This window comes from Ambystoma mexicanum, chromosome 6q, assembly GCF_040938575.1.
Source record: "Ambystoma mexicanum isolate Mex_15411 chromosome 6q, UKY_AmexF1_1, whole genome shotgun sequence".
NCBI lineage: Eukaryota > Metazoa > Chordata > Amphibia > Caudata > Ambystomatidae > Ambystoma > Ambystoma mexicanum.
Window position 1 is genome coordinate 713,581,990 of NC_090937.1, and position 13,662 is coordinate 713,595,651.

A 13,662-nucleotide genomic window follows, 5' to 3' on the forward strand; every position below is an offset into this window, starting at 1 on the left:
GCGGTAGGGAAATGCCACCCTTTGACATAGCTATGAGAAATTTGAAAAGAGAGCGTAGAGCTGAACTCCGGTTGGCCACGAGACAAGCTCACTCTCCAGACGTCTTTTCTGAGGGTTAGGAGCATTAAAAACAAATATAGAGCCATGATGAAGGCCAAACGGAAACTAGATAAAATCAAGGCCTGGCAAAGACTAGTTAATACGATCTGTACAGGCAAAACGCGGAACATCTGGACACTGCTGGGTGATGCGCGAGGCTCTACACAAGGCACAATAGCTAACCCTATTAATGCTGAAACATGGATAGCCTTCCTCGAAAATAGGAATTCCAAAGCAGACTCAGAGGAACCTCATACATTGATTATAGGCCATCTAACCCCCCTATTAATGTGACATATCAAATGGTGCTGAATACAATCTCCGAACTAAAGTCTTCCCGCGCCCCGGGCCCGAATGGTCTAGCAAATATTGTGATGAAGGCGCATCCTGAATTCTGGGCATCCCTGTTAGCTATAATGTTTAAAAAGATCTTAAAAGAAGGGAGAATTCCCCGATCCTGGCAAACAGCGGTGCTCATACCAGTCTTTAAGAAGGGTAATCGAGCGGATCCTAGCAACTATAGACTACTCTCAATGCTGGATGTCACGGGCAAAATATTTGCTTCTCTCCTTTTAAAGGAGCTGCAGCTCTGGGTAGAGCAATCAGACATACTCTGCAAATTTCAGAGCGGCTTTAGGCAAGGATACTCGACGGCACACAACATCATGGTGCTGGATCTTCTGAGAACACGTGCCAGATCAAGTGGGCAACCACCACTATATGCCCTCTATATAGATTTCTCGGCGGCATTTGACTCTATTCCAAGAGAGGCCCTCTGGAGGAAGTTAAAAGCAATGGGTTGCCCGGATGGCCTGACCTATTATCTTAGATTACTCCATCAGAACACATCTGCTAAAGTAAAGTTAGATCAGGAAGGACACACCACTAGAAGTGTGCTCCAAAATAGGGGGGGTTAAACAAGGATGTGTCACGGCCCCACTGATCTATAATATGTATGTACATGACATCCCGGAGGCCATTAGGGCAGCGACAAATTGCCCTCCGAAAATAGGAGATTCCACCTGCCCTGTCCTGGCCTATGCGGACGACCTAGTTATTTTGGACCACACAATTGGTGGGCTTCGAAGGTCGGCCATTGCCTTATGGGAATACGCTGAGAGAAACGGCCTCAAAATTAATCTGGATAAAACTAAGGCAATGAGATTTACCATCAAGAACACCACACGTGTACAGCTTAGAGTTGGTATAGATACCATTGCCTATTCTCCTCATTACCGCTATCTAGGGATAGAATTTGAGAGTATCGGCGACTATGTACTCTGCAAGCAGTCACGCAATGTAAAGGCAACCCAACTGACTGCACTGTTCCATAGATTCACAGTGAAACAGGGGGGATTTACTATCTGGGGAACGTGACAACTGTACGTGCAGGTATTATCACCTATGATCACCTATGGTCTAGAAGCCCTCCTCAACTCTGACCTGAAATGGTTGCAGGTGATTGAGGGGAAATTTTGGCGCTCTATCCTGGGCCTTCCACCGGGAATCCCAATGGCAATACTAAGACTAGAATTGGGGCTGACCTCATTGAAAGCGATTGTATTAAAAAAGCGAGCTCTACTATATCTGAGAATGAGGGAGGAGACTAAGAATGGGCTACTTAAGGCGGTCTACTTAGAGATCTCGAAAGACCAACCCGCGTGCCCCTTGAAGGAGCAAATGTCTAAATTTCTGAAGACCATTGGGTGGCAAATTAGGGAAGGCAGTGTTACTATAGAAATGCAAAGGGCCCTGGTTAAACGCATAGAGCTCTGGGACTGGCTGGAGAATTACGCTCATCTCCAGAAGTTGAAAAGCTATCAGTTCGTCCAGTATAGTCTGTATAACTACAAAAATCTGCAGAGATATCTCAATCTATGCCCAGATAGGAGACTTAGACGTTTTATATTACTTCTAAGGCTAGAACAACTGCCTACCTTAATGACAACAGGTAGAATAGATATGATCCCCCTAGAATTACGGCTTTGCCGGTTATGTAAAGAAGTGAATCGGCTAGAAACGGCCAGACACGTACTGACCGAATGTTGCAAAATGTCACGTACCATAAGCCTTGGTTTGGGGCCGTTTGTGCATAACCAAGGTTATATCTATGAGGAACTATTTTGGCATCACTGTATTAATTCAAACAGTATAAGGCTCCTGATGGCATTGTACAATATTTGGCTGAAAGTGGAAATAAGACTTAAGATAACCATATAGGTGGACATAAGGAAGAGTCGATGTATAGTTAAAGATGAAAACCATGAAGGATTGCTGGCCAACATTGGCATTTATCTGTATAGGATCCGTAACATTACAGTATTTAGACTGATATTCCATCTGAAACTCTCAGTAGAGATTATATGGCAGTATGTGGTAAGCCATGGCTCCAGAACTATTGTAAATGTAAATGCGAATCTAAAATTGAAGCTGTTTTATATGGTTTTAGGAAATGTATATTTAGAGAATATAATGTATTGCCTTTCTTGGTATCTGTTATGCAATGTTTTTGTTTTGTTAACTATTGATAATTTTCTCACTATAATCTTGTTCTTATTTCAGATATATTTTATGTGTAAAGTTTCATTGTAAACTAAGTCACAATAAAAAAATTATTATTATTATATATATTTTACCAACTTAGCCTATGAATTTTTACATCTTGACTTAAACCTATGGAATCAGAACACTTTATAGATTTACCTTTACCAGCAACAAATCCTTTTATATTTCTAAATAAGCAGGCCTTCACACAACAATATATTTTTAAATAGGCGTTTTTCTCTCTTCAGTCAGAAAAAGCACATTTTACTATTTCCTTAAATTCGGTTTTCATCTCCAGCAAATGCACACTTTCTGCAGCTATAGTTCTTTTGAGTGCTGGAGTTGTTTTGCAGCATGGATACATTGACACAGCCATCTATTTAGAGTCTTTCTCTGAACAGCTAATTCTTGATACTTTTGCAGAGAAAATAGACATGTTTCCCATGTAAAATGAAAACAAAGCCCCTGGTTGATTCTTCAAAGATACTTTTGACAGGAGCTGTCATTCAAATGAGGCCTGGTTCCTCTGAGACACAATGGATGATCCTGGGCATTGCAGGGCCTTTCCTTTTTAACCACAGTGGTTCATGAGAAATTGATGAATTTAGCGTCAAGCAGCACTTTTAAAGGTTGAAAACGGTGTCATTTTAAAGAGGCATTTTGGGTTTTCAGAAAAGTAATGCTGCCTCGATCACTTCACTCCATGTTAAATGTTGCAGAGCACACTGGCACATTCCTGCAGTAGTACTCTGTTCCACCCCACCTGAAATGTGTGTGGCAGGGTGGTGCAGACTCTTTCTGGTTGTTGCTAAAACGCAGTTTAGAGATCTTGGCACGCACAGGAGTCGGCACGGCCATTTTGCTGTTTCTAGCCCCAATGCAGCAAGTGATGTAGCATAGCACAGCTGAGTGGATCAAAATATCCCACAACATCCAAGACTGCCGCTCTTGAATCTTAGGCCTGCCACACCTAAGCGCAACCAACCACCACCATGGGCAAGCAAAACTACACTCTCAACCAGCCATAGCAGACAAATCTCCTTTTACCTGAGTCTGTCTCCGCAGGTCACAAGCCTGCCATGCTGTAGCACAAGCCAAACAAATAAGAGATATCGAAGCATTGTCGAAGTGGGGGCCCCTGTTGCTATCTACAGAGACAGGATTACTCCATCTCGTTATTAAATCTTGCGTCTGGGGTCATCCCTCTTACAGGGATACGCTTTGACCCATCCATTGAATATATGAACCACTATGAGGCGGTAGATGCATGGGATATCAGATGGTGACATATGGACAAAGTCAACTTGCAGGGCTGAATCGGTTCGGCCGCAGGCAGTGTCATCCCAAAATGGACCACCAGAGCCCCCGCCCCCGGGTAAAATTGGTGGCATTTGGAACATTGACCAACAGTTGGACGTGCTGCCGATGGGGAACCAACAAATACACCTGTGACACCATGGCATGTTCATTCACATGTGCTAATCCATGTACACTTCTACCTAACTGAAAAAGTGCCTTTTGATGCACCATAGATTTCCCTTCCTGTCACCAAATCCCTTCTGTGTCCCTCACCGCTCCCTTCTTTTCCCATCTGGCATTTTCTTCTTTTATGGCTAGTATGTGACTTACTCAAACTTTCTGTCACATACACCTTGCTGTCGCTCACATATATGCTGACCATGGCCTCAGGAGTGCTCGGGAAACTACATGTTGGTGCTATTATCCCCACATGTGCTGTGTCATCAGCTGCTTGATTACCTCTGGACACCATGTCTTACCCCTTTGTATGTGCAGATCATTTGACAATAGCAATGTTTGTGGATAACAGGATAGCATCAAGGAAGGCCACAATATATGGGCCATTAGGGATTGGTGTCCCTGCTGACGTTACATAGCCTCGCTTTTTCTTAATTTGGGCTGAAATCATGAGCTACACCCCATGCATATCTGCTGGCTGTGTATATGGTGACAGAGTAAACAGATCTAAGATGACATGCAGATTTTAATGCAATAAGCTCCACGGGTTGGGCTGAAGTAAAAACGTGCATTATTTGAGCCATTAAAACAACATATTCGTCATTCAACAACTCGATAGCAGCATATGCAAATGAGTTCACCCGAGGCGGGAAATTGCAGGGAGTATCCATCCACACAAATAGTGCTCCCTCCCTCCAAGGGGACCTCCCGTATATCATGCTTGAGAAACCACAGTAACACAATCGTGGAAATCATCTTCAGACAGCGCAGGCACTGCTAACAATCGGGCAATATTATCAGGCCTGCACTTTCTAATGTGATGGAAAAATCATTAAATAGCGTTTCCTCATAGTGCAACAATTTCTGCTGTGTTAGGTGTTGTGCACATTGTGTTGATCCCTAACAGTTAGAGGTGACCTTAAAACAATCTGAGCCACTTTTCTGGTAAGCAGTACGGATGCAGAGACTGATCTCAAACAAGCTGGAAAACCTTAACTCACTGTATCGAGAAGTGTAGAAAAATAAGCAATAGGGCATGGCTTGATCTTGTATAAATACTCTGGATGCTACTCCTGAGTGGTCATGACAATAACACATTTTCTCTCATGCAACGGTAAACCCAACGCCCAGGCAGTATATAAAGCAGTTTTCCACACTTCAAAATCTTTCTTTAACACTAGTTTAGTTTATTTATTTGTAATCCAGACAATCTCATTGGGGGCGTCCCCTTTGCATGCATTTTGCAAATTCTGTGCCAGAATAGCGTAATCCATTATCCAAGCCCGACAATGCCCTTCTACACCTAAAAAATTACCTTAATTCAGCTTTTGTGTGTAGTGGAGACAAGGGGCCTCATCAGGAGTTTGGTGGTATCTGGGCAGTAAAGCCGCCCAGATAGCACCAAACTGTATTACTGTTACCGCCACTTGGTCTGGCAGTATTACCGCTAGATTACACGTGGCGGTAGGCAGTGTTAGTCCGCCAAAGTTTTAGTTGGGTAGTGCGGTAATGCAGCGGTATACGGTAGTACTGCCGCATTTTATGCACACCACCCAACTTGTAATTAACTCAATAGTCATTATGACATTTAATCTGGACGATTTAAGGCCTGATGACCAGGCGTTAATATGTGTCCCAGGTATTTTATTTCCGACTGACACAAGTGCATTTTACATGGAGCCACTGTATGGCCTGAGTTGGCCAAATTAGTCAACACATAATGGACATTCTTTTGTGCTGCTGCATGATCAGATGAGCAAAGTAATAGATCATCAACATACTAAATGAGTGTGGAATCTCCCGGGAAGCAAAGGGATGATCTTCCTTTTCTAAATGCAAACTATACATGCGTACAAACGCTAGCATTATTTCTGGGACCGTTGGCATTATTTCTGATGTCTCCTTCCACTTAATAACTGCCTTTTCAACATCACTTTTAATTGCAGACAGAAGGCTGCCAACAAAATACTGTGTGCCAAGCTTACGGGCTGTGCGGGTGACATCTAAATTAGAATGATCTTCTAAAGTGGCAATAACTCTTGTTAAACAAATCCTGAGGTTGCTCTGCCTTAAAGAAACCACTTTTGACCAATCAGCCTTAATCTTTGCTAGTTCTCTTATCGCCTTTAAAATGTCACCCCTTTTTGTGTCAATTCTTCGTCTTTGATCAGTCTCTGCCTTTTTCCCAATTAATGAATCTTTTGAAGTTTTGGGGCCACTCCAGCTTTTCTCTAACTGTTTGTGGATGCTCTGTGTTAAGTATTTGTTTAAGTAATCCTAATAAATCTGTGGTAGTAGGGTTGGGGGAATCTATAATGCTTTCTAGCTCCCTGAAAAAACGTCTTAGGATTTGACCTAAAGGACTGGAATGCATCCTTGAAGGACCGTATTGGATTTAGAGTCCATACTATCTAGTATTGCACAGTGTGGAACCCCTCAGGTGCTGGTATTATTCTAGCTGTGTACGCATGTTCTCCCCTGACTGTCCCCTCCAGGTTTGGTATGTTGTCTGGTGTAAGTAGTGGTGCACCTAACCCATCGTCTTTCTCCAATTCATTTGAAATATTGTGCATTAATTGTCCATTGTCTCTATCAATGTTTTACCAGTTTATAAGACGACTTCCCCTAAGTCTTCTTCACATCCATTATATCTATTTAATACTACTCTCTGCCTATTTTTCCTGTATTCCATTAGCTCTTGAGGAGTTATTGCAGATAGACAGAGAGAGCCCTATCCAGGTTTTGTAAATGATTCAGTATTCTTTGTACTGCACGCGGAACTCAGGAGGAGTTGCCAGAAAGCTGGGGAGTAGTTGGGTGATGTGCCTGGTGTGTGGGTAGGTGATGTAGGTGGAGATTCGGGTAGAGGTGGGGCTGAGGGAAGCTCCTGGCTTTGTTGTACCGCCGGGGGATGGTAGATAGGTGTAGGATCATCATCACTGGTAGGGGGTGCACTAATGGGTGTGTGGACCAGATGAAGAGTATTCTCCGCTTTATCAGTATTCTTTTTATCGTGGAATTTCTGTTCTCACTTTACTTTTTCTTCCCTTTGTTTTTGTAAAACTGCCTCTGCCTTATATGATGTTTATTTAGTGCAAAGCCTGGCCATTCCTGTGGGTGAGCTTTAAATCTGTTAGAGTCCACTAGGACACAAACTGAATTCAATTCCCCTCGATCAAAGATCCCTGTTTGGGAAAATTCCTTAATTTCCTGCCTGGCAGCAGGTTATTTATGCCACTTAACCACAAATTTCACTGATTGTGCGCCACAGGCTGCTTCCATTTTGCCCGCAGGCGTGTCAGCTGTGTATTCAACATCACGTATGTGTGACCGGGTGTTGCCCATTCTTAAGGGAAGCAGCTAGCGAAAAGGGCCCCAGAGGGAAAAGGGTGGCAACAACGTCCCAGAGACAAGAAAGAAAGAGGGATGGTGACAACGCACCAGAGAAAACAAGACAACAAACAATACAAACCTAAAACATAATTATCTAACTGAAAAGCTTCACCTTTCAAACCCAGGAATCCCATTTAGAAGCGAGAGTGCTTAAAGATGATAGCAGGGTATAATATAAATAAGGCATGCACGTCAGCAGCATGGAAAGGAGTAAAATGTGACACCCCCGATGTTGGTGTATGGCACCCTGCTTATCGCTCCTTCGCAGCCAGGCCGTCAGCTTGCTCTCGGCACAATATCCAATCACAGGAGCCAAACTATTAGGTCCAATACTTTTTTCACTGTTCTGCAAGGGATTTTGATGAAGAGCGATTGTTCTGCAAAATAAACTGACCATACACCGTCAACTGTCAGAAAATGCATGCTGCATTTATTGTCCAACCAGCTTTTATCGGTGCAAGCGGAAAATATGCAAGGACAGGCAAAAGTACATACACATTTCATCACAGTATCCCTTTTTTTCCGAACATGTGTATGCCTGAAAACAACTCGTTTGCGATAAATAAGTTGTTGTGTATGACTTATCTACGAGAACCTTGGACGGCTTTGGCTCCCAGAACACAGAAGAAATTGACTATTTACGCAGGGAAGCTTCTCTGCCTTATCTTGTGTGCTGACAAACGAATGCCTGGTGGTAGTTCAGTAGCGACCTTGCATTTCATTCTCCAATGTTTGTGACAATGCGCATGACTGTCCTCAGCATAAACATGTTTCCCTAATGCAAGAATATTTCTCAGCTTAGAAGCAAGCAGCAAAAATGGCAGGACATATAATAAAATGACCACCTCACAAGTAGGAGCAGAGTTATCCATCAAGACTACAGAGGGGGTATCAAGGTAGCCCTGCTATACCTTGGGAATCAACTCTTGATATTAAAACGTTGTCAACCCATAACTCAACTAAACTGCAAGAGGATTTTGGTCCATGGGATTCAAGAATTGGAGGTGCTGGAACCAACTGAAAGAAAGGGGGTGGGTTTTGGTGAAATTACCAAGAGAGTATGGAACACCCTCACGAGAATTTGTGGGGACCAAGAAAACAGATCTGCACCTGGAACAAGCCAGGAAAATCTTGGTTTCAGAGGTGGAGCTGAACCCTGAAGACCCCACACCCTTAGACAGTCACCCATCACCAGTTACTAGTACCAAAACATCATGGAAAGCCGTGATGGCGCTCGCCCCTCTAATTTTATGGCAGGACACGTGGGACTGGAGAAGACTCAAAAAACGTTACTTCTCTGAGTCTACTGGCTAGGCATTTACACATATAGAAACCAGTTTTGTTTGTGCTGCCAATTTGTCAGAAGATATCTCCGGATAACGTACCCCGGGCACCACTCCAACCACTGCCTATCAGAGTTTCCTTTTCCTCGAATCGAAATTAATTTAGTCTATCCCTGGACTCTGCTAAAACAGGGACTCATATTCTGTTGATTGTGGACTATGCAACCCAATACCAGGAGGCCTTCCCCATGAGAAGCAACATGACAAAGGCTATTCTGAGAGTCCCCATTTCCTTCTTCAGCAGAGTAAGTTTCCCAGCAGAGATTCTCACGGGTCAGGGGAGAAGTTTCATGTCGAGACTTGTGAACAAAATGAATATTGTATGGCATACTTTGCTTTGACGCCTATACAGTGCCATGGATTGATGAAATGGTGGAGAGACTGGTCGGCCAGATTAATTTCCACTCTGAATCTAACAAAGGGGGTCCTGGCAGGTGCAAAACCAAAACCTTTTCTACTCCTTACATTTCTTTCTAGTTCACTGTTCTACCCATCAGACTTCATGGATCACCTGCCACTTTCCAGCGGCTAATGGATTGGATGCCAGTCCCTTGTGAAACATTTGCTGGCACGTACCTGATTGACATCGGCATCTATAGTTCTACGTGTGAGGAAAATCTACATCATCATATAGCCGTTTGTAAGCAGCTAAGGAAAGCGCATTTGACTGCCAACCCTGCTAAATGCCATCATGCCCCAACAATGTTATGTTAAGTTGACTTGTAAGGTGCAGGTTAACATTTGCATAGTCTCCAGTTGCTCGCATGGCTATGTAAGAAAGAGGAATAGGATAGAGGTTGTGCTCTTCTATTCATGCTTGCAGAACCAGGAGGAACGGGCATCTGTGCGTGTCGTCTTTCTAAGTGCACTTTCATTGTTTATACTGGCTTTTTGTGTCCGGAGGGGTAAGGCCTAGTGTCTGGGATTGTTTGTTGTCTGCAGATGTTTGTTGTGGCTGATGTGTGGTTTGTGTGCTTCGAATTCTGGTTCAGCCAGTAACTGAAAGTGAAGTTACAATAGAGGAATTGGGAAATATCCATCTCATAAGATCCTTACAAGAACCAGAATTCTTTCCAATCCACCAAACTATGCAAGAATTAACTATTACACCGATCAGCTTGACCAAAAAAGAACTGCGACCAGCCTCCAAATTTTTACCACAGTTTCTTACAGACAACACGATTGATGCTTTTTATAAATCAGTAACAAAGGACCTGTATGAAATAGAAGATCGACAGAGAAAACTGGGAATACCGAGAAAACCTGAAAATCTGACAACTTTGGAGAAAAATGCTTTAAAGACACTGCAAGGAAACCGTGCAATTGTGATCAAGGAGGCAGACAAGGGTGGAAATATAGTGATCATGAACCGCCCTGACTATATTAAGATGGCTCTTAACCATCTAAATACACCTAATTGCTATGATAGACTACTTAAGAATCCCAAGACGGAAATTATACAGGACCTTGGAAATGCAATTGACGGATGGTATAGGCAAGGCCTCATAACTGATGAGGAGAAGAGATATCTCTTTATTCCAAAACCAATTCTACCGACGATCTATTTTCTCCCGAAAGTACACAAAACATTTGTAACAATTCCAGAAGGCAGACCAATACTTAGCGGAATAGGCTGGGCCACGGAACATATTTCGGAGTATATTGACAACCTATTAAGACCGAAAGTTACAAATGTACAAGCATATTTGAAGGATTCAACCGCAGCAATAAACATTATCGAGAGTATTCAATGGCAACCAACCTATCTACTCGCAACTTGGGATGTTAAGGCGCTTTATACGTCTATAGGATATGACCTTGCCCTAGATGCAATTGACCATACTTTTAAAAATGAATCAGCATCTTATCTCCCATTTGTTTGCATGCTTAAAGAAATGCTGATGGCTACTCGAGATAATAGTATCTTCATGTTCAATAACAGTTTCTACAAACAAAAACGAGGCGTAGCTATGGGGGTTAAATATGCACCGGCCCTAGCGAACCTAGTGATGGGCATGTTTGAAGACCTCAAGATCTATACTACAGAGACATTCGGCCTACATGTTGTTAAATGGACCAGGTACATTGACGACGTCTTGTTTATATGGCAAGGAACACCACAGCAATTGGAGCTTTTTCGACAAGAAATAAATGCCAACGAGTTGGGTATAGAGTTTATAGGGGAATACAGCAACACTGAAATAAAGTTCTTGGATTTAACAATCTATGTATCAGGCAATAGCCTGAAGACTCGAACATATCGCAAGAGCACTGAAGTAAACTCCACGCTACATGCTACCAGCTGTCACTATGCACCTGTTATCCGCAACATCCCCAAGGGTGAATATATTAGAGCGAGAAGGAACTGCTGTGAACAAACAGACTTTGAGAAGGAATGTGAAATCCTGTCTACTAGATTCAAAGCTAGAGGCTATCCGGGAACAAGCATCAAAACGGCATACCAGAAAGCTCACCAAATAACAAGATCACAAACTCTTTCACAACGCAACAAACCTACTCAAGACAAACGGGTACAATTTATTACCACCTTTTGTACCAATAACCAGTTGATTAAAAGAACCCTCAGAAGACACTGGGGCTTGCTCAAATTGGACCCACACATTGGACCACAAATACAAGATTACCCTTCGATAGTGTATCGACGGGCGAGAACCTTAAAACTGAGCCTTAGTCCATCATTACTACCCGACGAGAAAGAGGAGAAAACAGAGAGCTGGTTACATCCCAAAGTAGGGTTCAGAAAATGTGGAACATGCACCATGTGCAAGCATGCGGTTCCCATGACTGACTGCTTCGAGAATAAAGATGGCATCAAAATGAAAATAAGGGAGCAGATCAATTGTCGCACGAAATATGTGATCTATGCGATTATATGCATTTGCAGCAAAATCTATATAGGAAGCACGATCAGAGAAATACGCACAAGAATACGAGAACACTTGGCAGTGATTGGAAACCAAGATAAGAATCTACCATTGGCAGAACACTGGCAGAGTCTTCATCAATTGGATTGCAAGCAGGACATCAAGTTTATTGGTCTAAAAAAGGTATCCTTGGGATGCAGAGGTGGAAACCAGGAACTAAGATTGCGACAAGAAGAAGCAAAGCTAATCAAGTATTTCAGATGTATTGAAACAGGTTTAAACACAGACAATGAGATGTCCAATTTTTTATAATATTAACTCAAAAAGAGTGAACCAAAAAGGACTTATGCCCGAAAATGTAGAATCATGCCATTGAAAAGATTGAATCATACACTAACCTTTGTGTTTTTACTGAAATAAGTGCTCCATGTACCAGTTGTTTGTATGAAATTGGCAACTATTGAGTTTTCCGTATATATTTGTGGACATATATTTAAAATCAGAACAATTCACTTAATACAGCAGTAACTATAATTCCCATAAGACATTGGAAAAATAGATGCACGTGAATTCACCACATATAAAAACTATATTGGTTTCATTAATGAAACAATGTTTAATTTTGATAATAATCAAAAAGTGTGTGAACCAAAAAGGACCCACGCAATAAAACTTGTAACTATGCCATTGATAGTGTTGAACCATTTATTAAACTTTGTGGTTATACACAAGCAACAGCTCCTATGCATTTACCATTTGCACAGAATGTGTAAGTAATTGCATTTCCCTGTATATTTGTCCACATAGACTCGCACTAACAATGTAAAAATAAGAACAATACATACTGAGTTAAAGAACTGATCAAAAGCTACTAAATATAGCAGAAACTACATTTCCCATGAGACTATGGGTGAAGGGATTAAAAGCCACTAAATATAGCAGAAACTACAGTTCCCATGAGACTATGGGTGAAGGTGATACACGTGACTTTATCACATAATAATAAAGATTTATTAGGTTTTCACACGAGCCAACAACAAAAAGGGCTCCGTTTGTAAAGCTAAATGCATAACTATGCGTTTAAATTGCATCATGGAACTAAACTTCGTGTAACCTCATGACACAGGTTAATAGAGGCAAAGTATCCCAATCTATGGCTGACGGCAGGGAGAAGGTGGAAAGCGAAGTAGGACGAACAAATTACCTTGGTAACAGCATACATACTCCCCATTCAGTAGGAGGCGAACGCCTAGTAAATACATGACGTTTGATGCCAGAATTGTGACTTTTCAGGTAAGCTCTAACTAAGCATGAGACCACCCATTGCTACCTTCCTATCAGTCTCAGATCCGCAAAAGAGACGAGACGGCCCATGGAGCCGCACTAACTCTAGAATGAAAAGTCAAATATATAATGAACTGCTGTTAAGAAGTGAAAGTGTATATGTGCCGTAGCCGGCCTCCATGCTATGTAAAAAACGCATTGTGAATGGCAGAACACATAGAAAAAGGATTACTTATGAACGTTGCAATTTTTATCAATTTATAATTTCGTTTTGTAACTAAAACCCCTAAAAAAAAAAAAAAAGCAAATGCACCTGTCGCCTAGATTCGAATCTCTAAACCAGTAAATGGTGAATTGCGAGCGGGAAAATGAGGGAACCAACCCATTCCCAATATTTCATTCTTTTTACCTTACCAGGCCGTACCTCGTCCACGAGTCTGACGGGACTCTCTCCATTTGTATCACCCACGTCATTTAGAGAAACCATGAACAACAAAAGATCGGTAAGCTCTATTTTAGACAATACTTGCACTTAATAAACAAATGATACTTGGAAGGACAAACGACATTAACCATATTGCTAAACTATTTTTGCCCCCCGCCCCTCTTATTCAATTTTAAAATTTCATTTAACCCCC

At 42.1% G+C, this 13,662-nt stretch overlaps 1 protein-coding gene across 5 annotated transcripts in view; it reads left to right on the forward strand.

Annotated features, from left to right (window-relative positions):
• MMAA (metabolism of cobalamin associated A) overlaps window positions 1-13,662 on the forward strand; it is a 300,742-nt gene that overhangs the window by 233,522 nt on the left and 53,558 nt on the right. Inside the window, exon 7 of one of the 5 annotated variants that reach the window (XR_011282256.1) lies at window positions 13,442-13,527. The exons of the other annotated variants lie outside the window; for them this stretch is intronic. The gene's annotated coding sequence lies outside the window, so the exon portion shown is untranslated. The remainder of the gene's footprint in view (window positions 1-13,441; window positions 13,528-13,662) is intronic. 5 annotated transcript variants of the gene reach the window in all.